Raw genomic sequence first — 24,988 nt, 5'->3', positions numbered from 1 at the left:
TTCTATGTGTATATTCTGAAGAGAACATGCCTGCACCCTAGAAAAGAAGAATAGTCTATGTGCATTAGAATTAAAGTAAGAAGCTCTCATGTATTCACATCTGGAAATGTTTCTCATCAGAAATGTATTAAATATATATATATATATTTATATGTGTGTGTATGTATGTTTGCCTTTTATTAGGTTACGACTCATAAATTTAACATCTTTGCCATTTCTTATAGGCCTTAGCATCTTCTCAGCACTTCATTACCCTGCAAGTCTTACTTATGTCTACCCAGCTGCCCTCCTATCTTGTTTTTTTCACCTAATTTCCAGCTCTTCCTAATTTTCTGCCCCTATCCTATATGGCCACTTCCATATAGAGAAAGCTACATATACTCTAGCTTCACCACAGCTGTATAGGATTTTGCCAAAAACTTTTATGAAGTTTCGTGTTTTTAATGTGTGGCTCCTAAATGTGCTAATTAATTTCATCAATGAGGTGTAAGGTCAATAGCAAGATTTTATGCTAGATTCAGTTTGACAATGTAGGAGGTGCTCATGTATGTGTGAGACAGCATTGCCTTACTGGAGTTGAGAAATCTTCACTTTTTTCTTTGCTCTGGGAGAAAGATCTGGAACACTTAAAGGCATTCAGTCTGAAATAGTATGACATAGCTACTAAGACTGTATAATCAAATGTGAATCCCTTTACATGTCCCATCCCTTGCTTTCTGCATTCACCTTTAGTGTAATTTTATTTTAGTTTGAATGTGCTTACCTGTAAAAAGAACTGGGAGCTGACATTACAGGTGAATTTTATGACCTTGATGCATATCAAAGACATTGAGGTGCCTTAAATAGATGAGTACCTGTGAAATAGAAAGTCTCTGACCCTCCCTACTGGATACAAGTTCTTTCCCCTAACCTCAAAGGACATTTGATATCAGTTTATCTCATTGTAATGAGGTAACCAACATTATGGCAAAAAGTTTGGTTCAGAGTATATGTTTTCAAAAGTGAAACTATTATTTGCATTGAATATAAGAAGTGGCATACAACTGCAAATAAAACTTTCAAGATTGTCCTTGTTAATTTCTTATTTAAAAGGTGTGTGTGAAAGCAACATTCAGAAAACTATACTGAAATATTTAGAAATATGATAGTGGTGAAATTCCCCGTGTATTAATAAGCATTTATTTAGGCTTTTTCAAAATACAGATTTAATTCCTGCTTCTTTGAAAACCTGTCAGATCCAAATTGTGACTTCAAGACCAAAATAACATAATTTACATATTACCAGATCTGGCCTGAAAGTTATAGACAGATTAATAAAATGCACAGCAGTATTTTTAAGTCGTGAATTACAAATACAAAGAAAAAGGAGGTCATACAACTACATCGGTTATGAGCTATTGAAAATTTTATTGATCTAAAGCAAAGGAAATTTTACCCTGTTTTCCATGGTGGTTCTATAAAAACACCTGTTGTAAGCTTCTTAAAGTGCACATAAGTAGATAGATTAGTAGTGATGACATTTGTTTACTAATTTATTATTTACATGATTTGAATTTAGTTGCTGTGGTAAAGAGATCAAGAAAGTGTAAAACAAGATGGTATTGGTAGTCTCCATATGTTAACAATGTGCCAGTGATGTGTTTCATTTTCACTGATTTCTTTGCAATTATGCTGTGCAACTGAAATCTAAATTAACTAAGATTTTTAAGACTGAGGATCAGCAGGTCTGACATTTCAATTATTAGCACTATAAAGTAAATTAAAAACAATTGATAATGTAACGAAAGCATTATTCATACAATATTTACTTCTGTATTTTGCATATTTTGACTAGTTTTGTCTGCTTCCCAGAAAACAAATCTTAAAGAAATTTGATCTGTAAATATTCTATGATTAATTTGAGCACATTATATTTTTAAGGTAAACTTTTTTCTGTAAGTTAAATCATGTAGCACCCAAATCTTGGATGTAGCAGTCTAAAATAATACCTAGAAATAACTATGTGAATATGCACATAAAGGTAATAATAAAAAGTAATGAAAATAAATAAACTATTATTCTTGAAATGACAAAATCCAAATTATTTCTTTTATTGTATTCTAAGCATTTTTTAAAACTTAACAATTTCTAACATGCCATTCATTTCATTTTATTTTACATGTTATTTCATGGGCACATTCCCACCAAAAAAAATCCAAAGGAAACAAAATTGTGGCTAGCTTTGAAATATATATCTGCTAAAAAATAGCAGGAAATTTTTTCATACACAAATATTGATGCCAGTGATTATGCATTTGGAAATTTTGAAGCCATTTCCATCACAGGTTTCATCAAAAGTTGTAGGCACAAATTTTGTTTGTTAATTTATCTAAGAATCTTCAGCAACTGTTCAGACATTGAGAAGTCTTAATAGATGACCCTGAAACTAGTTTCACAGTTCTGTGGTTCTAAATTTTTATGTGTTGTGACATGCAGATAGGGATGCCCCAGAGCAGATTTAGACAATGTGTGTTTTCATTATTGGGGTTTTTTTTGTTGTTTTTTTTTCTTCCATTCTACTAATATTAAAATGCTAGAGATATGGCTGTTACATTGATTTGTATTTCAGTATCAGAAAAATGGGCTATTTAGAAATATTTCAGCAACCATGTTTCAGAGATTAATTTGCAAAGATACCCTTTACTTGAACATCTAAAAATAGTGTTGCCAAGCAACAAGCTAAAATACAGGAATGTTACTAGAACAAACTAAAATACTTCTACAGTCTATCAATATATGTAGATTAATTCTATCCTGCAAACCTGGGAGACTTTGCTGATGTCATATTTTCAGTATGTAATTTTCAACTAATGTTCATTATGATACAGGTCTTTCAAATATCCATGTTTCTGAAATACTTGCCTTTATGCCATGATTTGAAGACACTGGGAAAAAAAATTGAAACAGCGCCAGTTGTGTTTAATTATTCATTATGCTGCTGAACCAGTATTAGTATTCTGGGGGACTCTGGAGTAATACTAAGAAGTGGTTGTGGTGATGTTTCCAGATCTAGTTTGTTCTTTGAAGTTTATGCCTTTGTACACAGACCATTTCCCAAGGGACAAGGTAATATTGGCAGCCCAGCAGAAATGGTAATTGTGTCAAAACTGTACAGTGAATGACAAGGTGCTCTAGTGGGAGACTAAAAGGAAGTGCAGGGTTTAATTACAGTCTGCAAATCCACAAGCTGTGAAGAGGGAGAAGCCTAAACTGTTGATTTGTGAGTCATTATTAACTTTTCAGAACTACTTCAATGTAACAAAAGCTAACGCTTTACATAACAAGAGCTTCACCTTTCAGTTTTGCAATCCTAGGTAGTCTGACTGATATCAAGAAGTGCCCTCTAAGAAGTCAGTGGCCATTATGCAGAGCAGAATAACTACTTTCATGCTTGTATAGATTTACAGTAAAGCTGAAAAGAGATTTCCAGTTCACATTAGAAGAATGTGTACTAGAGGCATTTCAACTCTTTTGAATTTCCCTTCCTCCACAGAGGAGAGAGGAGACAGTTTAACCCTGTTGCAGCGATTTTTAGCATACCAACCTTTCTAATAGAGTATCAAATGAAATTGTAGCAGTGGTCAAACCATATACAGGGTATTTCCAACAGCCTTTTTATCAGCCTCCTGAAAGTTGAGAAATGCAGTATTGAACAACTACTGTTAATGACAGAAATACAAATAACTGTAATGAAATGTAATGCTCTGCATTCTCTAGGAGCAAAAGTAAGCAGTGCCTTACAGATCTCCAATCATGGACAGATTGCATCTGGAGGTAAGGGAGAAAATTGAAGGCCAAAGAAGGTGGGACAGATAATGTCACGTTGTAGGTGGGATCATGAGGTAGGACTGGTGCAGAGGTCAGGAGGACACAAATCAGGGTGGCTGTGTCTTGGGAGAGCCCTGGAGGATGAGTGACCTGAGAGCACGGGGCACTGTGGGGGCATGAGTGGGGCAGCGTGGAGGCAGCCAGCAGGACTGTGGTGTGATCATGGAGGGGAAGTATGATTGTGCCTCTCCTTTAGAGAAGGAACCTTCCCAAAAAACTTAGCAGCAAACAGTAGACAGGACTAAAGTGATCTAAACTTCATGCTATTTTCTTTCTTTCATAAATATTTTATTTCCATTGCTTGGAATTTAAATTTCTGCTTACAAAGATTTAGCTTGACAGTTCTGTGTCTTTCCAAAGTTCTTATTCTCAAAAAGCTTCTCTGTGTTCCCATGTGAGAGCCTTCAATTTCTCAATTCTCTTTTTAAAGATGAAACCAATAACTCGTACTTATTTTATTCCTGGGCTTTTTTTCATTCCTTTATGATGGAACGATTGAATTAGTTTTCTTAGGCTTAAACCATCACACCATCAGGCTCAGCCTGTTCATTCACTGACAGTCTTTAATAGCTACCTCATTAAACATTATGTTCAGACACTTATTTATCTCATCTTAATCTAAGATATAGCTTAATGAACTTGTGAAAATATGTAATTATGGACTTGATGAAACTAGCAATAAAAAAACAGAATACCTAAGCTGTAAATAGATATTAATTCAATTTTCATAAATATAAGGTGTCAAGAGCTGGTAAAAATTCAATGATAAGTTAATGACATCAATGCACAATTGATTAGAAACTATTAATTAGCCAGTCTTCCTCATCTTCCTACCCATATCTTGCTTTTTTTAGCAACTCCAAAAGCAAGCTATTTGCTCTGCTCACTGAGAAAAATGGTTTATAGCTCAAAACTAGATCCTTTCTACTATTCTGGAGTAATAAAGTAATAAAGTAATAGCTAATAAAAATGTCTAAAAATGTTCAGAAATCTGATTTAGGAAAGGGAAAAGGGAAATTCTCTAATACTTTTCAATGTGCTTAAATAAAAATTATGTTCTTCTAAACTTTATCATAAACCAACAACTGCTTTTGAGAATAACTGAAAGTAAAGGGCAAATGTTGGCCTCCTGGGACATGTCACTAAATTCTGCGTGCTTCATGGAGCTGTCGATCATTTGCTTGTTGGTTTGTTGTTTTTTGATCTGAGGTGGTTGGTTTTTGTCTTTCATTGTTATCTTGTGTTCATAAACTTTAAGAACCTGATACTTAAAAGATGCTGACTGTGCTGGACTACTTGCTTTCTTATACTCTAGGACATATTACCTTTAAAGGAATAAAGTGCAGGTAATGTACCTTTAACCAAGGAAAGGTTAAACTTAACCAAGAAGGTTTGGATGGGGAATTCACAGGGCCAGTTGGTACCTATCTGATGTGTTAAAAAAAAAAAACAACAAAAACAAAACAAAATTTTGCTTTAGCAATGAAAGAGAATTAACAGAGTTCTCTTGATTTGAAAACTTACTTTAAAAAGAAAAACACTTCTTTTTCCTTAAAAAAAGGATTCCTATTTCTAGTTACTTGGATATTTTCATAGTCAGTTCATTCTGATTCCTAAGCAGTTTGGAGCAGATGTCTGTCTGATACAATACTTTCCCAGACTGAGACCAATCAATTCACTCAATGTATTCTACTTCCATTTTAATAATAGAGCTGGTACAAATACTGATACAAACCCACAGGAAGACAATGAGTGGACTACTGTTAACACCAAAGACACCAGCACAAGTGTTCCCGGTAAATCTTTAATCTAAAAGTCTAAATCCTGGAAGTTCCAGAATTCCAACAGAAGAGTTGTATCTTTATTTGATAATTCCTTAAATAGTCCAGACACAGCCTTTTCCAAGGGTACAATATGTTAATCTAACCAATGAATGGTAATTGACTATACCCTCTAATTAATATCATTTTCTCTGATTCAAAGGAGGCAGTTATGTTCAAAAGAGACAGACACTTCAGAAATGCTTATATCATAGTTCTGCTTTCTGTAGGATTATTTCTGGATAAAATCAGGCATTCAGGCAGCAGAAACAGACAAAATAATTCTACAAATTGGCACTGACTGATTGGTGAAAATATCTGCCTCATCTGTTGATGATAACAAAAGGGGGTGAAGAACAAAATTATCAGCACTGCATTTCTCATTACATACACTGCAATCCACACAAATGGATTACAGGACATCAAGAGAGTTTGAATCAGCTAAAAAGCACTATACCAACAATAATGGAAAGCTAAAAAAATTTAGCCTTTTTTTCTATCAAATTTTTTCATTAGAAAATAAACCCTTACTATTTCCACAGTCATTTTAAATTTAATAATAAGCCTCTTTTAGGGAGATTATAGCCATCTGAGTCACATCTTCCAATTAAAAATCTGATTTTACTGAAGTCTAATCCACATTACTCTAACTGATGCACTTTCTTTTTCACCAAGGTAAAATTTTCTTTTTGCTAGATGTGGTTGCATCTGTGTGGGGCCAAAATGTCAAACTGTAACATCTTTGCATTTCCCCAGAGAATTATGTAATCTAATTAGAATCAATCCTATAATTACTTTTTCTATTGCTCAGACCTTTCCCAATTTCTTTTCACAAAAGCTTGCAAAACGACCTCACTTCCAACAGATTCTTCACAGTTAACAGCATAGCAGAAGATGTGTGTTTGTTGTCAGTTCTTGGAATAAATGTGAGGAGCTGCTACCTTGGAAAAGAAAATGACAAAGACTTTCTGCCAGCCCTGGAAGGCTGATGGTGGTAGATGAATGTAGGTTCCCCATACCCCTTAGACAGTGCCAGAACTGGAGACATTCCACAGCATGGATTTTACAGCCTTACCAGCAGGTCTGCGGCTGAAATGTAAGTTTATTCCCTGAGATCCTTACACTGGTGCTCCCCCTACTAATCTTGTACTTTCTTCTTCCTCTAATAAAGATTCACAGTTTACAGACATAACTGTCCCAACCTGCTCTGCACAAGCACCAGTATGATGCTGCTCTGGCCCACCTTCCTACTTTTCTTTAGTGGTTTATATTTAAAAGGAGTAAGCTTCACTTTCAGTTCATTCAAGCTCAAAGTCCATAGCAAATTTAGGAACTGCATCTACTTTGATATGAAAAAGTCAAATGCACTGAATTTTACATTAGTCAAGAACAGGTCAAGAATTTTGCACCATTCAAAGTTAACAAAAGTTCCCTAAACAAAGGTAGGTTTTTTTGTTTTTTGGTTGGTATTTTTTTTTAATAACTTTTTCCTTCAGAGCAAATGTTGGTTTAAGTTTCTGGCAGACTAATTTAGAGCTGACAGTGATTCTGTGCCCTGAAGTTATTTCCATACATAGTTCACGTAATCGAGTTTAGTATTCTAATATAACTTGGCTCAGGTGCCCCTAGATATTTATTCATTTATAAACCTCTCAAGAAGGCAGCAGCAGAGCATACCAAAGGTGACAGCAAGTGTTTGTAGTTCTCAATACTGTTCAGATGGTGTCACTTATTTTGCAGGAAACAAAGGTTCCATCATTTTCCCCTCAATGCTTGTCTCTTTTGTCTTCTCTCTTTTCTAGTGGTCTCTTCTATCCCTTTCAAAATGTGTAGGTTAGTCCTTAAAATAATCTTAAGAGCTAGGATGAAACTGTAGGGGAAACAAGAGTTTAAAGTAATTTGCAAAGGAATTAATGCAGAGCCATTTTCTCTGGCCGATTCTTATATTCATCCAGATTCACTTAGTAATTCTTGTCAGCCTTTTTCTTGTTAGCTTTTTTTTCTTGTTAGCCTTTGTTGTCTCCTACAAGTTGTAAAAATTACTTCAGAGGAACTTTTCACATAATGAATTCATTATGGTTGTCTTTAATATCATAGAATCATACCATAGAATCATAGAATGTTGGGTTGGAAGGGATATCAAGGATCATCTGGTACAACCTTTCTAATCTTATTGTTTATATATGTCCCAGCACCCCATTGAGCTGAGACTTAAAATTTTCCAAAGCGGAGGACTCCAACACTTCCCCTGGGAGACCATTCAAATGTCTGACTGTCCACATAGTGAAACATTTTCCTCTTGTACACAAACAGAATTTCCCCAGGAGCAACTGTCGTGTCCATATGATTCCTTGTAAGCAGGGAGCCTCAATTGTAGCCCCCCCGTTAAGTACTGAAACATTCTAATAAAGTTTCCCCTAAGCCTTGTCTTCTCAAGGCTGAACAAACACAGTCTTCTCAGCCTGTCCTCATATGGCAAGTGCTCTGGTCCTCTAATCATCCTTGTGGTTCTTCTCTGGACCCTCTCCAGGCTGCCTACATCCCTTTTGTACAGCAGGGACCAAAACTGGATGCAGTACTCCAGGTTTGGTCTGACAAGCACCAAGCAGAGTGGAATGGTGACTTCTTTGTGATCTGCTGGTGTCATCTGCTGGTGATGCCCTTGTTGATGCAACCCAGCATCCTGTTGGCTTTCTTTGCAGCTGCTGCACGCTGTTTGCTCATGTTGAGCCTGTTGTTCACCAAGACCCCCAGGTTCCTTTCCACAAGGCTGCTCTCTAGCAATCTGGATCCCAGTCTGAGCTACACTCTTGGGTTATGTGTTCCCAGGTGCAAGATCTTGCACTCCTCCACAATGAACTTCATAAAGTTCCTGTCAGCCCACCTCTTCAGTTTGTCTAGGTCATCCTTGGGGGTGGCTCTCCATTCTGGAGTGTCAACCTCCACAATTATCTTGGTATCATTGCCAAACTTCATCAGGGTGCTCTTGATCCAATTATCCAAGCCACTTTAAACAGTATTGGGCCCAATATCGACCCCTGTGGGATTCCACTTGCAACCCATTGCCAGTTGGAGGATGAACTATTTACTATTACTCTATGGGTGCAGTCTGTCAGGTAGTTCCCCACCCCACTGCACAGACCACTTGTCTAGGCAGTGAGTTGGGAAGAAAGACATTGAAAAAAGCAAAAAAATCTTCAGTGGTTAGGAGAGCTGACAATGTTTTATCTAATTTCTATCAAATCTTTGAAAGAAGAAGAGATTCCTAGAGCAAAATTGTTACTGAAGTTTCAGCAATGGAACCACTCAATCCATGTGAGTTTGTTTTGTCTTTCTTTTTCTTTGTTAGTATTAAGTTTTGGACTAATGTACTCTTGCAACAGAGCTGATTCAAAAAGGGAGTGAGCACATATTAATATTTTAGAAAATTTGATGTCATCATGATTAGTATCTCATCCAGGAAGGCAAGAGTGACTCCACACATGAGCATAAATAAAATCCGTTTCCAATATCCTCAGAAGCAGCTTTTACCAAAGAGCTTTTAAATGATCACCTCTACATGAACCTTCAGCTTAGCTGTAAAACACACCAGAACTGAATTTTTCTTAAACCTCCTCTGGCAGAAAAAGACCACAGTTTTATTCAAACCCTTCAGCCTCAATCAAACCTCTCTTAAGTCAGGCTGAGAACTGCTTATTGTATGGATTGTTAGGTCTGGGCTAGGAGCCAAACTGTTCAGTCCTTTTAGGACTTAGGTAATTCTGGATATTCACACAAGCAGAAGTTTAAAGATCTAGAAAGCATTTGTGTCAAAACTGAAGAATCTTTGATCTTAGTACTCTAATGACATCCAGAAAATGGACATAGATATTTTCAAGCCTGAAATATGACATTTTTTTTTAATTTAACCAAAGTTAAAATATAACCACCAAAGTCAAAATATAATCAAAGTCAGTCTTTGTGTCAGGTTTTTCACAGTGAATAATATTCATCCCCCTACACTGCCACATTACAAAGTATTTTTAGCTGTCTTCCCAGTGAAAGCCCAACACATTAGATTTTGAAATCTGTGTATACACCTAAATAATATTAATGTCTAAGAAAAAGGAGAAAAATCCAGGCCAGGAATTCTAGCTACAAATAATCCTAAACTATTGAACACTGAACACTTACCTGTTGTGAAACTATTTTCTACTGAGCTTTGCATCCAGATGTCTTTTTTGTTTCATCCTCAACAGCTAGAAAAATCACCCATTTTTGTGTTGTATCATTCATATGATTTTTTGACAGTTGCAATTAAAAGGTCATTTGCAACACAATTTAGCAATTCCTGTTTAGAATGACTCACCTGCCACAGAACAGTAGTGTAGCAAAATAGATTTTTTGTATTTTTTTAAGTAAAGCTCTTGTGCTGCAAGGAATCCAGTTTGGTCAGAGAATGACTCTACATATAAACAAAATATGACTCTTATCAGCCTGCTAGATAATTAAGGATGAATAGGCATTTTACTTCAGTCTCTTTACTGAGAGGGTGATCAGACATTGGAATGGGCTGCCCCGGGAAGTGGTGGATTCTCCGTCCCTGGAGATATTTAAAAAGAGACTGGATGTGGCACTCAGTGCCATGGGCTGGTAACTGCAGCGGTAGTGGATCAAGGGTTGGACTTGATGATCTCTGAGGTCCCTTCCAACCCAGCCAATTCTATGATTCTATGATTCTGTGCATGACTAGGATCCTTATGCTAGTGTTCAGCTTCAATATCAAAGAAATACAGAACTTTAGTGGTTCTAAAGGGACCTCTGGAAGTCATCTAGCCCAACCCCACTGCCAAAGCAGTTTCACCTAGAGCAGGTTGCACAGTGGTGTCCAGTTGGGCTTTGAATGTCTCAAGAAACAGCCTCCACCACCTCTCTGGGCAACCTGCTCCAGTGCTCTGCTACTGTCAAATTAAAGATGTTCCACCTCATATTCAGATGGAACTTCCTAGTGTTCAAGTTTGTGCCATTACCATTTGTCCTGTCACTGGGCATCATTTAAAAAAGACTTGCCCAGTCCTTCTGACACCCATCCTTTACATATTTATAAGCTTTTTTAAGATCCCCCCTCAGTCTTTGCTTCTCCAGACAAAAAGACCCAAGTTCCTCAGGCTTTGGCCATAAGATAAATATTTTAGTCCCTTAATCATCTTTGTAGCCTTTTGCTGTACCCTTTCCAGCTCTTCCCTGTCCTTCTTGAACCAGGTACCCCAGAGTACTCCAGATGGGGACTCAATGGCGAAGAGTAGAGGGGGAGGATAACCTCCCTTGACCTGTTTGCCACACTCTTCTTGATGCACTCCAGGGTGGCATTTGCTTTCTTGGCCACAAGGACATTTTGCTGGATCATGGTCATTCTGCTGTCTAACAGGACTCCCAGGTCTTCTGGCTTTACAGCAAGTCAGTTTCTAACCTGTGTTGATACATAAGGGTATTCCTCCCTGGATGCAGTACCCTACACTTTATCTGGCAAAGCTATTTCAAAAGTAAAACTCTTGAGGACACCCAGTTGCCTAAGACATCCATCTCATTTAACCTTGGCATCTTTGAAACAGGTCCATTTGTGCACTGGGTGTTCATATTTGAAGCAAGCACTTAGGTCTTACCAGGAACCTTTGCCCATGTCTGCTGACCCTGGTTTAGACTTTAATCCACAGCGATGCACACCAGATGCTTGGTATTACATAAAAATAGCATTCATTTGAAAGTGATTAAAACAAATACTGTAAGTTATTTAAGAAGGAAAAAAAAAAAAAGTGTTCTCATCCCAGTTCAATGTCATAGTAGATATACTCGTTGACCAAAACTATTTTTAAACAGTGTTTAAAAAGACTTAATTTGTTTGTTGCCACATTTTCTGTCTTCAGTGGAGTCACACATTCTGATTTTTGTCTTATTTCTAAGATTTTAATTATTTGCATTCTTTTCCATGAGAGTTGTTCTGTTGTTTCTTTCTGTCAGAGCAAAAACCTGCACCATCCTCAGTGTTTGAAATAGCCAGTGAACTAGAGGGCAGTGCTGCTACTATTACAGGAGATGAAGTTTATAGAAGGCTTGAGTAAAACAAACTTTACAGATAAAGAAGAGTAAAATGTGTTGTGTGAGTGGCAAGAACAAGAACACTCTTCCTGAAAACCTAATAAACCCTGTAATGTTTGATTAATACTCCTTACTGTTATTGCCTTTACAGCTCAAAAAGCTGATCCATTTTAGAGATAGCCAGGAAAATTACCTCCTGGAAGATTTGCAAAAAGAATAAGAGAAATGTTGTACACATTTTTTGACCTTTAATAAAAGTCTCTAAATCAAATAGTCAGCCTACCTTCAAGAGAGTTCACGTCTCTTATGCTTAGCTTCTCAAGATTATGTAGGCACTGTAACCCTGCTTATGTCAGTGAACATCTGGGGCCTCAAAATAACTTCTAGACATTTCTCAGCATAGCCAGGCACAGTGCCTCCAAAGAGCAGAGACAAAATGCACACATTCTGACTACTGTCCAGCCATCATGAGCATCCCAGAACACTCAGCTGGTAGAAGAAGACAGGAGCCATTGGATTGTCGCTCTCTCTTCTCAGCATCCTTAAAACTTCCTCAGATATTTTTTTACCATAGCAGGACTATCCAATGGCTTCCCACTAATTGTTTTGGCTAACTTATCCTAAACTAGTCTTCAGCATCCCTCCACAGGAGGCAAACAGTGTAGAGAGGGAGTGAAACACAATCTTTGTGAGATCTCAAAAATGCTAATGAGAGTGATGCTAAAAAGATAGTTCACACATGTCTGTTAACACTTTTGTAGATGTCAGCTCATGTCTTGCTGTTATGGATCAGTGGTTATATCATTACTGAGGAAACCTGGAGTAAAGCAATCAGAAAATGCTGCGTTGCACCAGTTTCATTAATGTCTCCTCATTACTGCAGCAAAGCATGGAAGAGTGAAGATGTTGGTGCTGTGGAAGCACTGTTGATCTACAGCTAAAATATTAGAGGATTTAGGCTTTGTTGCATTCAGGTGAATATAATGATTCCCCTGAACTGATCAATGATTCCTATTTGCAGAAAAGCTATGGAAATGTCTTAAGGGAATTTTTTTTCTTCTTAATTTTTCTACAGTGTAATCTGATACATTTTAAAACTAGCATTAAACTAGCTTTAAAACAATGCATTTAAAATTAGACTGGACAAAATCTTGTAAATCTACATTTATGCAGTGCTCTAGCACTAGCACTGGCAACCATTTCTCCTAATGATATGTCTTATCTTGATTTCCACTTTCTGAAGTTTTATTTAGTAATTTTTCCAGTCAAGAACAGTAGAAACTGGGGCAGTGGGGTAAGTTAAACAAATAAACTTTCAATGCTAGAAATAATTTATGGTGAAAAAATAGAGGGACGAATACATGTTTTGAAATTATTGCAATTATAAGCATTATTGCAGTGAAGATATGCTAAACAATTTAAATGAGCTATCTAAAATTTTAATGATTTCTTTACATTGACATTCTTACAATAATTAGTCTGTATGTAAAACACTGCTTAAGAGTCTATAACATTAACTTATACTTTAAGCAAGACTTTGCAACACTTTAACATCGCCTTCCCTGAAAGACTAAATAGTTAGGACTGTTATTTACAGGATAAAACTGCTCAGGTGTAAATGACAGTTGTGAGCATAATATATTATTTGATCAAAAACATTTCAAATGCAACCTAAAAAGGAACTTTGAAAAAGACTGGCTTAGACATGTAGTTGTATGACAGTAGTAAAAACAAACTCCTTAAAGAGAATTAACAGATTTAAAATTTAGGACTTAAAGAAAAAAATTATTGAATTTCATCTGAGTCTCCAGCATTCTCAGTTATGAACTTCTTGATACTAAGAAAATAAAACTGGTCTCAGTTTTTTAACTCCATGTATTATTTAGAGAAACACTTAAAATTTATTGAATAAATAAATTTCTTCAATAGAAATTATTTTGTTTATTATTTTTATTTTGCAAAAGCATTTGGCAAAGTTTTAACACTTATACTGCTTTGTACTAGGTTAAAAAAAAAAATCTTGGGTTACAGAACCTAAAGCAAGTTTTTTGTACTGATCCAATTGTAACAATGCCACATTTTAACAAAAAAAACCAAAAAAACAAAAAACCAACCAAACAAAAAAACCCAAAACAAGTTGTAATTTTTAATGCAGTTTATTTTGTAATGCATTATTTTTGTAATACAAGCATAGATACAAGTATAGTATATTACGTGACTGTAATAATTTCTGCCATTCTTAACACATTGAAGAAATTAAATATCAAGTTATTTATACTTGGATATTAGTCCTTCAATGTAATCCCACTGGATAAGCCTAAAGCATTTTGTTCTCTGCACGAGTGTATGTTAATATGTTCACATGATGATGCCTGTCAGCACAAATATAAATAAAGATATCATTCAGTTCCAAGATTTCCTGAATGTAAAAGATTCTCTGATATGATAAATTTTCAACCAGAGGAAAGAGGAACAAAACAGAACGAAGAGTCTCATAATTAAGTCAGTCATTTTTTACCTTTTGGTAGTCAAAGGAGGACACCATTTTAGCTTTTTATAACTTATTCTGTTTAGGAGTTACACACTGACACCCTGCAGCCTGTGGCATTGCCAAGCAGTGAAAGGCAGCACAACTGCAGCAGCCAGCCCTAGGGAAGGCTGATGAAGACATCTGTAAGTAACATTAACTTCTTGACTTCTTCAGACTGGAAAAATGTACATCATGTAATATAGTCTCCTCCACAGACATCGTTTAGCTGAGAGCTGCTTCTTACCCTGTCCTGTAGCCCAAAATAGTGCCAGGACTCTAAATGTCTTCTTGGCATGTCCTTCCCTTGCTCAGCATGGCCTCTCATGCAGGCGTTTACTAAATCGGATTATGGGGCAAACATACAGAATTCAGTGGTGTCTTGGCTTGATGCTTGATCTCAAAGGGCCCTTCAAATTGCTTCAGCCTTTTAAAGGAGCATGGAGAAAGGAAAAATAAAAGGAGATTCACATCTTCAAAGAATGCAAAATACCTTAAATACCAGTGGTGCCAGATCTCCAGTCTTTTATTTTATAATTGCTATTAGGATATATATTCAAAACAATGGGGAAAAAAGCAAGAATTTGGAACACTGAAAATGTCCTGTGGGGAGAATAGAAAGGATCAAATTTGTTTAGTTTCTGTGGTGTGCGTTTGGGAACAAAAATAACTTGATGTAAACCTAGGATAACACTGTGCAATTCTAAGCAGGAATTTGAAATACTAAAAACCAGTAGTTGTAAGCCTGCCATGATAGAATACCCCTTCTAAATGTCCCAAGAATAGACTTGGCTTCTGTATCTTGAGCCAGGTAACATTTAGTCTGCTTCAGCCTCAGCTCCTTTGGGTGCCTACTACTTGATTCTTAGTGTTCCAAGATGAGCTAGTGTTAATAACATTGTTTTAATCAGCAAAATTCATCTGTCCTCTTTATCTGCAGTTGCCTACAACATCAAGGGTTTGACTCCTTAACTACAACAGATGAAATATTGATCCTACAGAAGGCAGTGGAAAAGCTCGTGTTAATGAGGTTTAGGTTTAGGGGAGGTTTAGGTTAGATATTGGGAAAAAATTCTTTACACAGAGGGTGATCAGGCATTGGAATGGGCTGCCCAGGGAGGTGGTGAATTCTTCATCCCTTGACATTTTAAAGAGACTGAATGTGGCACTCAGTGCCGTGGTCTGGTAACCACATTGGTAGTCGATTAAGGGTTGGACCTGATTATCTCAGAGGTCCTTCCAACCTGGCTGTGATTCTGTGATTCTGTGATTCTGTGAATTTGAATATGGCATAGATTTTTTAAAAAAAAGGCCTGTCAAAGTGAATGCCTTCTTTGGAGAAAACCCCTCATTGTCTAAATGCATGTATACATTGCATGTTCCTGTGCAAGCTCTTTATTTCCTTACGCGCTACACTTATTTCACTGAATCCATTGATTTCTTATTTATATATGTGTAACATATAAAATACATAACAGATCAATATATAGGAAAATGTCATTTATTCCATTCTTAAGTAGTATAAATTCATAAAGTAAATAAAAAAAATTCAGATGTTACAAATTTTTCTCTTTGCATGATCAATTCCTTACATATGTCACACAGGGCATTTTAAATAATTTTGTATCATTAAAATGAGAAGACATTTTAGATGACCCATGAAATCCTCTTTATTTGGGCAGCTAAGTTGATTTATATTTAGTCCTGTGCAAAGCTGTAAAACTTAAAAGAAAGTAGCAAGGTTTTTGCTTGTCATTAAATAGTAAAGATCTATGTTTTCTCCCCTATGTAAAACAATTCCCATAAGTCATTTCACAAGTTTTCGTTTAAAACAGCTACAGTCATTTTGCCTGTCTCTTTGGAGTTCATGGGTATTATGTTTTCTCATTGTTCAATAAACAGGACAATCCAAAGCAATTGGAATACATTAATATTAATAAACCATCAACTTGTAGACATTCTGAAATAACATTTTGTGAATAAATTGTATGTGAAATAACATCTTGTGAATAAATAATTAATGCATGTGTGAGTATATTTGCACACACCTGGGATTTATCATTTGCATATATGTATGCATAAAGATGTATACTAAAAAACATATTGATTAAAAAATAATTGTTGTTGTCAAAATAGAAGGAAATGCTTTCAAATAATTATGATGGCAGAAATAAATAATACCACCATCTGCTTCTTCTCTTAATCTTCCTAGATAAAGGATGACTAGCATATTAGAAAGGAAAAAATAATTAACTGAAATAGTTAATTTCTTATGCAAGATTCTTCTTGTCACTTTGCCAAACACTGCCAGTCAGCAGCACTTTTTAAATTGTCTCTAGAGGTTTCTAATTCCTAGAGGTACTTTAGAGGAATGAATTCAAAGGCTGAGTCCACAGAACTTCATTATATCCGTTATGGACCTTTGACAAATTCTGATTATCTAATTCCAAGAGTACTCTTTTTTTTAATGTACAACACCCTTTTAACATATTTAACACAGCCTTTCATAGAGAGCAGTTTGATACAAAAAGAATATTCGTGCTTTGTTTCTGAACAATTGGACTGAATGTACACTGCACTTAGAAGTTCTGGACAAACACCAAACATGTGGGCTTCCTGACTTCTTTGAACACATCCATATCTGATTGCCTGTCAGGGGCTTCCACTTGGATACTGCTGCTTATACAACAGGAAAGTTGTATAAGAAAATTTTAAGCTACCTTCCACCTGTCAGTCCTTTGGACAACATTGTGTGTCCTCATCTGACATCTGTACCAGGAGAGATGGGATATGTGGTGCTTTGGCTGGCTTATACACCCTGCAGAAAGTCTGTATCTACGCTGAAAAGCACATGAGGTCTAACATTTCCTTGCCTAGAATCGTCTGGAATTTTCTTCAAACCTGGCTCTGATCTTGATCCAAAAGCTAGAAACAAGCCTGAGCATGAATGAAGGCGTGGGGCCTCTCCCCAAATGGAGAGCAGATATTTCTGTTGTGACACTGTGCTGAGAAGAGCTACCAGAGGTATTCTGTTTCTTCTGGAAGGTGTGTGACAGCCTCATCCAATAATGTCCCTGGACAAAAGGTTTGTATCTCAGTATCTAAACTGCATGTTTCATCTGTCATCTTCTTTTCCATTTAGTTGTTGGAAATTGCAACAACTGCAATTCAATCAGCATCCACAAATGTAACCAGCAAGTTTTATCTCACAGTATAAAGTGACTTGATTTATGAAGTCCAAAACAAAATGTTCATTAGCACTGTAGTAAACATAGACCTCTAAGAGGAGTCTCCTCCTAGCACTTCAGCACTTCCAGTCTGACTGCATAACTCTCATTCAAAATGTTCATACTATGCCAAAACTTGTATATGTCATTAAAAAGATACACACAAATGATGAAATAAGAAAACAACAGCTCTTGAACTACAGAAATTGTTATTTATAAAAAGATGACGTGCTATTTGCAATTCACCCTTTCCTTTATAAAAAATATTTAGTTGAGTTGAATTAAGCATAACTATTTCCATTTTTCCATTTTGATTAAGGTTTCTATTGAAAGGCTAAATTCAATAATAATCTATTGCTCTGTCTTCGGAAGGGTAGGACTTCTCTATGATCTGAAGAAACCATTACTCTTTCCTTCACAAATACTTACAAATGAGCTGAAAGTCCTGTAGCAAAAATACAGTAAATAGAGGTTCCATCTAGATTTCATATAAACTCACTACAAATACTAAGCCAAATTAGAAGAGCTCATTCCATTAGCATATTTTTTGTTTTTCTTAAAGGTCAATATGATTACTGTGCACAGTGCAATGCATTTTTATTATCAAGTGTTTACCACTTTTTCCTCTCTCTCTTGTTCTTCAGCAAGCTCTCTGTCACGTGTGTGTCCCCCCCCCCATCATATGTTCTTGCACTAAAGCCAAACAGGAGGTGTATTTGGCAGCTACATGATCCATATGTCAAGGCATGGTTGGGGGGGGGGGTTTAAGCAATGGACTATATCTAGGTACCTGAAGATCCAATTTTCATCACTTACCAAGTATGTTGCCAGTTGGAAAGGGAAGCTAAGCAACTAACTACATGCTTAGTGTGGGGTATGCTTCCTAATTGTTGTTTTTGCTGTCAGAGAACATTTTTATTTTTTTTAATATCTATTGCTTTGAGGGCTGTTTATTTCCTTATGCATTTTGTAAATAGTCTTTCACTTGTTCCTAATGAGATGCATATGCAAGTCGATCAAAGGGTTTTGTCCCCATAGACACACATGATTCAAAGCACACAGTAGCCAAATATCCATTCACAGAGCATTAATCAGGAATTAGAAATAAACTAAAGCCTCTTTGCTACATAAAACAGTGAATTTTCATTGGCTGCTATTCAGCAAATGGCAGGATTTTATTATTCTTGACAGAGATTGCCCATCCATCTGTCCACATGCATGCCTCCTGCCTGATGAGTGCTTTAATGGAAGTTTTGATTCTGTCACAGTAACAGAAAGTTTAGAGTCCTCTCTCCCCTGTTAAAGTTTGCATGGTCTCCCTAAAGCATGACAATATTCAGTAATAGTTGGGAATTGGGTTGTTACTGGCTCTTCTAGTCAGAGCACAGACGAAAAAATACATTTTGTTTTGCCTGTTACTATCTTGCATACTTCATTCCATTTTTACCCCAAGGCTTCAGCTAACTTTATTTCATTAAAAAAAGGACATAGTAGCCTTTCTTTTACTCATCTCAAAAACTTAAATAATTAATACTTTCTTATTGATCATTTATTTGCAAACTCAAAGCTGTATGTTATAGAAAAAATGTAACTAAATATAACTAAAAAACGTAGGTAAACTGTAATGTGCATTAGCAGTATTGTGATTTTTAAGGCTTGATGCAGGAAAAAAACAAAACCATAGTAAGAATAACATTTGTCATCATCATAAAACTCTTTCTCCTTTCTAGTCTCCCTGGACGCTTCTTTCCAAGTAAGAGGCATTTTACTTTAAATACCATCTTGAAATATATATTTATATTTCTTCTACTCTGATACAAGCACTGAGTCAACACCAGAGGCTTAAAGTGCATGGCAACAATTGGGCTCAAGCACCTACTTGATCATCTCTAGGGTTCTGTGACTCAGGATGAACAGACAGAAGAAAGTGTGTTGGTTTATTTGTTCTTATTCTGAAACCAAGAATGTTAGGAAGACTACATACATAAAACAGAATTCTTTATTCCATCCCAAGGAGTTTAAACAAAAGACATTAAAAGAGATGGCAAAAGATACCAATTGTGTCTAAGTCAGTTATTTATGGCATTTTAGGCTTACTTATGGACACGTGTGGAACTCCATGAAATAATCAGTTCAAATAACAGCTTCCCATGGTACACTTGGTTTGCTTTCCATGATATGTTGAGTCACCCGGTCTCCTCTTTTGAACTGGAAGAGAAAACAGGTCATCTTCCATCTCCTTAGGAATAAAGGGATTTATTTAGTCCTAGTTTGTTCCAGTGAGTGTTCCAGTCCTTCAGTGAGTGTTTCTTCTCCTTTTTTTTTCCCTTTCAGAAAATCTATTTTGCCTTTAAAAACACACAGAAAAAACTTATAACAAGAGTGAAGAAGTAAGAAAGATGGTGGATTTTTTTTCTGGTTTTGCCATCCCATAAGTGTTCTGGTCAGTGTTCTTCCAGACCTAATTCAGAATTTGAAATATGAGTGAGAATAAGAATGAGAGAGAACATGTAAAGTGTGGCACTTATAGTCCAGCTGATTTCTACCCACAAATTGCATAAAAATTTTGTTTCTCAAGATGTATACACAAAACGGCTCCTCTAAGCTGTAGTGATCTTGTCCCCTCTTTCCTGTTTGAAGGAAAAAGTTCTTCTGTTTTCTATAGATGATTTATCTTTATTAAGCAGCCAGACAGTTTAACAGGATGTCTTATAAACATTAATAGCTTGCAATCCTTTTCATGTCACTAAGGAGACTGCAGTTGAATGACTTATTGTCAGTGGAAGACTCAGTTCAGTTGCCAATACATGGGGGCAAGTAATGGGATTTATACAATGAAGATATAATGAAGAAAAACACATTACAATGATTCTGAAAGAATTTTACAACTTGCAGTTGCTCTCCTCTTGTAGAAACTTAAGCAAACACTTCACTGGGAACAGATAAGAAAGACTGGTGATTTCCATGACATTTCTCAAGTGCCTACACACAGTTGTAGCAGACCATAGAAACTCAGAAGTTCTTCTACTCTATCCTCTTTTTCAAGGCTTGAAGAAAGGCCACTTAATCATCACTGACACCACATGCCGTGACACTTCTTAAAAGTGTCCTCAGATAGGGACTCCCAGTCAAGGTAGTGTCCTGTTTATCTCTCCTTACTGTTGTAAAGCTTTGCTTGTGTAAAATCAAATGCCTGCAGCTGCTCTTTAAGCCTTTTATGACATGTTCTATGCCCATTGAGCAACCAGAACACTTTCCTGTTTATTTTGCATATATTCGGAGTCCGTTGCCAAACCTTTATGCATGTTTTGCCTCTCTAAATTCGCTACACCTCTTACCTTTTCTCCCCCTTGGGAATTCTTCCAGCAAAACACATAAAAGTGTGCATTCCTATCTTGCTGAAAGTTTCATAATACCTGTTGTAAGACTACCTCTGTGGGCTGCTTTTACTGTTTTTAATTGGAAATATTTTAGCTGCTGCTTCCAGTTGGAATGCCTTAGTTTGGTTTAGCTAAATTTCTTTCTACTTGTCCTTTTTTAACTTTTAAAGTATATGTCTATGTTTACACTGCTATTAATAACCATGCATGTAATTGTTCTGTTATAAACATTAGCCAGATGTCAGCTTTAATATGCTGAATTTTAGTCTAATTTTGTACATAGACCTCAGATCCTTTTCTTCAAAGCAGCTGTTACTATCAAGAAAATTTTCCAACTATTTAAAAGAAGAAACAAAAAGAGAGGCAGAAAACACGATTTGTTTAGAAACTGAAATAGGTACATTTTGATGTTCTGGGGTGCATACTGACATAATAAGGACAAGACAAGCTCTTCACTGATGTAGCTCTGAAAATTTTACTTCTTTATGTCATAGCTTAGGCAAACTTTGTGTTGGTAAATTTAAGAGACTAAGTAAACAGAGACACTCTTTGTTTAAAGCATTCTTATAAGTATTAGCTTATAAGAATTAGCTAGGTGGCAATATGCACTGTCAGTAGTAATAATGATCAGCAGTATTGCCATTCTGAGTGATTAAAATTGGAAGAAAAATCTTGAGGTGAATGAGGTATAAAAATTTTACAGTTTTGGTAATCTCAGAATAATCACAAATATATTTTATTCTAGAAATAATTAAAATGAATCAAGATAAAAGGGAAGTAATAGTGGTACATAACATTTCACTTATACTCCTTATCATTCTTAGCACATTACAAATATTCAAAATACTTTCTCTTGAGAACTAGCACAAACAACCCAAAACTTGGCAGTAAAAAAAAATATTAAAAAAAAAATAAAACCAAAGTGATGCCAGGAATGCTACTAAATCGAGGCAGGTGAGCATGGGCTGGTGTCTGACCCAAAGCCTTGTATCTCTTTTATTCAGATTTACACACATAGCCATCCAGATCAATCTCTTTCAAAACTATAAATACCTAACAGGAGTCTCAGAGCATACTGCTACTTGCTGACCTGAGCACAGACAAGGTTTTTAGACAAGTCACCAGGCACACGAAAGCCCACGACTTAAATATGAAAAAAACTCACGGACCTAAAAAAAGGTGACATATCTGCAGATCCCAGCTTCCCTCCTATTCCTTCCCAGTCCAAGTTTTAACAGTATTAAATAAAACAGTCATCTAATTGTTTGTGTGAAGCGTAAGCAGTCCAATTCACGAATCCCTAGTGCTGACAGGTATAACTAAAGATAACACTGAACTTTAGCTACTTAACATCTATGAATTAAATTGAAAGAAGTTCTTTGAAACCACAAGGTCAAGTCATAATTTCCTCATGGTAATTTTAACAGAAGACTGAGACAGCAAGCACCTCATGCACTTCTGACATCACAAACACTTCAGACAGGAGTTCATTTCATATGTATGTGATGGCAACCAGTAATTGTGAGTCAGGGCAATTGGAAGTAATGGCTTGTGTCAACAGTACTTTCAGAAATGCAGATTTATGTGGTAAGATCTCTTGGTATGTGCAAAATTTAGTAGAGCCATGAATGAAAAAGAAGCTGAATAGTATAGCTGCTGAGTCACCTGCTAAAGACCCCATTACAAAAATTGCCCTGAAGACTTGATTACAAAAGTATTCTTTCCACATTAATCTTTAAATCAGGACTGAAATAATTTCTTGGGTATTTTCATGACATTCTGGAGCATGATCTGCACTATTGTAACTTACATGTGAAATTAGATAATTGGTTCGTCTCTCTGTTTCTGGGACAAAGAGGCCACAATTCAACTTAAATAAGATTTCTTTTTATATTGAGCACATATCTGAAAAAATTGCTAAATCAGAACTTTGATGTTATTTGAAAACTTTCTGTCAAGAAACTACACAGTATTATTTTCTATAGTCATCATAAAAGCATGGAATCATTTTGGCTTTACCACCCTTGAGAAGCTGGGAACAACTGAGAAGTTCTATGACATGGAAAGTGGAGTTAGAAAATAACCTTCTCATAAAATTGCAACAGATATATGGGTACAGGCAGAGAATTGCCAATTATGGGCACTTCATTGTTCTGTAGTTAGGTCTAATTTTGTTATATCTAAAACAGAGATGGAAGTACAGAGAATAAATAATTAGATTTGTAATTTCCTGTGAATTTTCAGCTTTAGGTTAATCAGTTGAAATATGGATATAAAACGTAGTGTGTGATCATGAACAACAAATGAAATCCATGAATGTGTGAAGGAAAGTATTACTTGTTAGAGATAAGGAAGTATTAATGCAGTTAGACAAAGCTCTAGTAAGATTTCCTCTGCAAAACTTTATACACTGTTCTGATAGCCCCTGTTTAAGAAAGATTAATTAAACTGCAATACTTGTAGGGAAGGACTGCTAAGATGATCAGGGGAAAAAGGGCTTATCTTGTAAGAGGAGACTAAAATAACTTAATGGAGTCTGATAGGGCATATCATTGCTCTTTATAAATACTTCAGAGGTAGATAAATTCTAAAGAAGGAGAAAGCTATTTAAACTAAAAGACAAGGTTGACACAAGAAGAAATGTGTATAAATGGTAAAACTTAGTCTGGAAACTAGAAGAATGAGTGAGACTCTGGAAGATCTTAAAAAACAAAATCAAACTATTTTATAAGTGAAACAGGACAAATTCAGGAACATATGATGTATTTGTGTAAGAACAGAAAAGAACTTGGCACGATTGCTAAGCAAATCGTTTCCACGACCACCTTCATCTTCCACATGAAGATCACAGTAAAGGAATCAGAATATTGACTGATTGATTGATTGATTGACTGATGAGTTGGAAAAGGAAAAAATACTGTCACTATTGATTAATTTCAAAATGCAAAATTATTTTTAAATTTCAAAATTTGTTAAAAATGCAATGTATTTCAAACTCCAGATTAATGATATGTAAAAAACCTAGATTAAAATTAATTATTTCTCCCTTTCTCTGATTTGTTCTATGTTGAACACAGGTCCTAGTATTTACCCCTGCAGAACTTTCCTGGAACTTCCAGTGGAAGAACCTAACTGGAAGTTCACATACTCCTACCCCTTAATGCTTCTCTTTCAATTTGTGATCCATTGGAAAAGATCTTCCTGCTTTATGATATTTTGTTAAATTTCCAAAGTCTTTAGTAAATGACATTATCAGAAGCCTTTCAGAAGTCTAGGAAGACTACACTAATTTTAATTCACATGTTGATTGAAACCCAGGATTGACTGAAACCCAGGATTTTCCCCTGGGAAAAAAAAAGGATTTTCTGTTCTGCAGAACAGAATTGCATCCCCCTGCCACTTTTCTGAAGAAGACAAATAATAAGACAGATTTTTATATGTTTACTCATGGGAAGTAGTACCTTACATATCTTTTTGATGTCAGTATCACTTCTCAAGTATTATTATAATATCTGGCATTTTAAAAAATTAAATGGTCAATTACATCCATATGTTTACTTAGAAAAAAATTCAGAAATAAACAGTTTCATCACTTCTCCCATCAGAATGTGCTGGAGTAAATTAAGCTCATTTCTACTCTATCATTTTGTTCCCAGATATCTTCAAGATTTGCTCTGGTTAAGAATGAGAATCATTGCTAGTTTTTTGTGATTGTTCTTTTAACAGGAGACTTCAATTTCTGTTGTTTTAAACTGTCATCTCTAATTATCAATAAATCACTCAAAACTTAAAAAATCCTATAACTAATGCTGAGTCACTCAAGTAGAGTTTGTGATAAACTTTCCCATCTTCAGTAAACAGTCCTTCATAAATCCATACTGAGCAGTAAGCTAAATTAACTAGATCAGAGAGTCACTTTAATATGAGAAGTCATCAGACAGTGACATCTTGGTAGGAGGCAATTCACCATACATTTAAAAGCCATGGAGAAAGTCTCCCTTGATCAAAAACTCTATTTACTAGGGGAAAGAATAATTTCATTATCTATCTTCCTTACAAAAGGCATCCTTGTTGACTCAGGAGGCAGATATT

The sequence above is a fragment of the Heliangelus exortis genome, chromosome 1 (genome assembly GCF_036169615.1).
Source record: "Heliangelus exortis chromosome 1, bHelExo1.hap1, whole genome shotgun sequence".
NCBI classification, from domain to species: Eukaryota; Metazoa; Chordata; class Aves; order Apodiformes; family Trochilidae; genus Heliangelus; species Heliangelus exortis.
Note: the sequence above shows the minus strand (reverse complement) of the source record.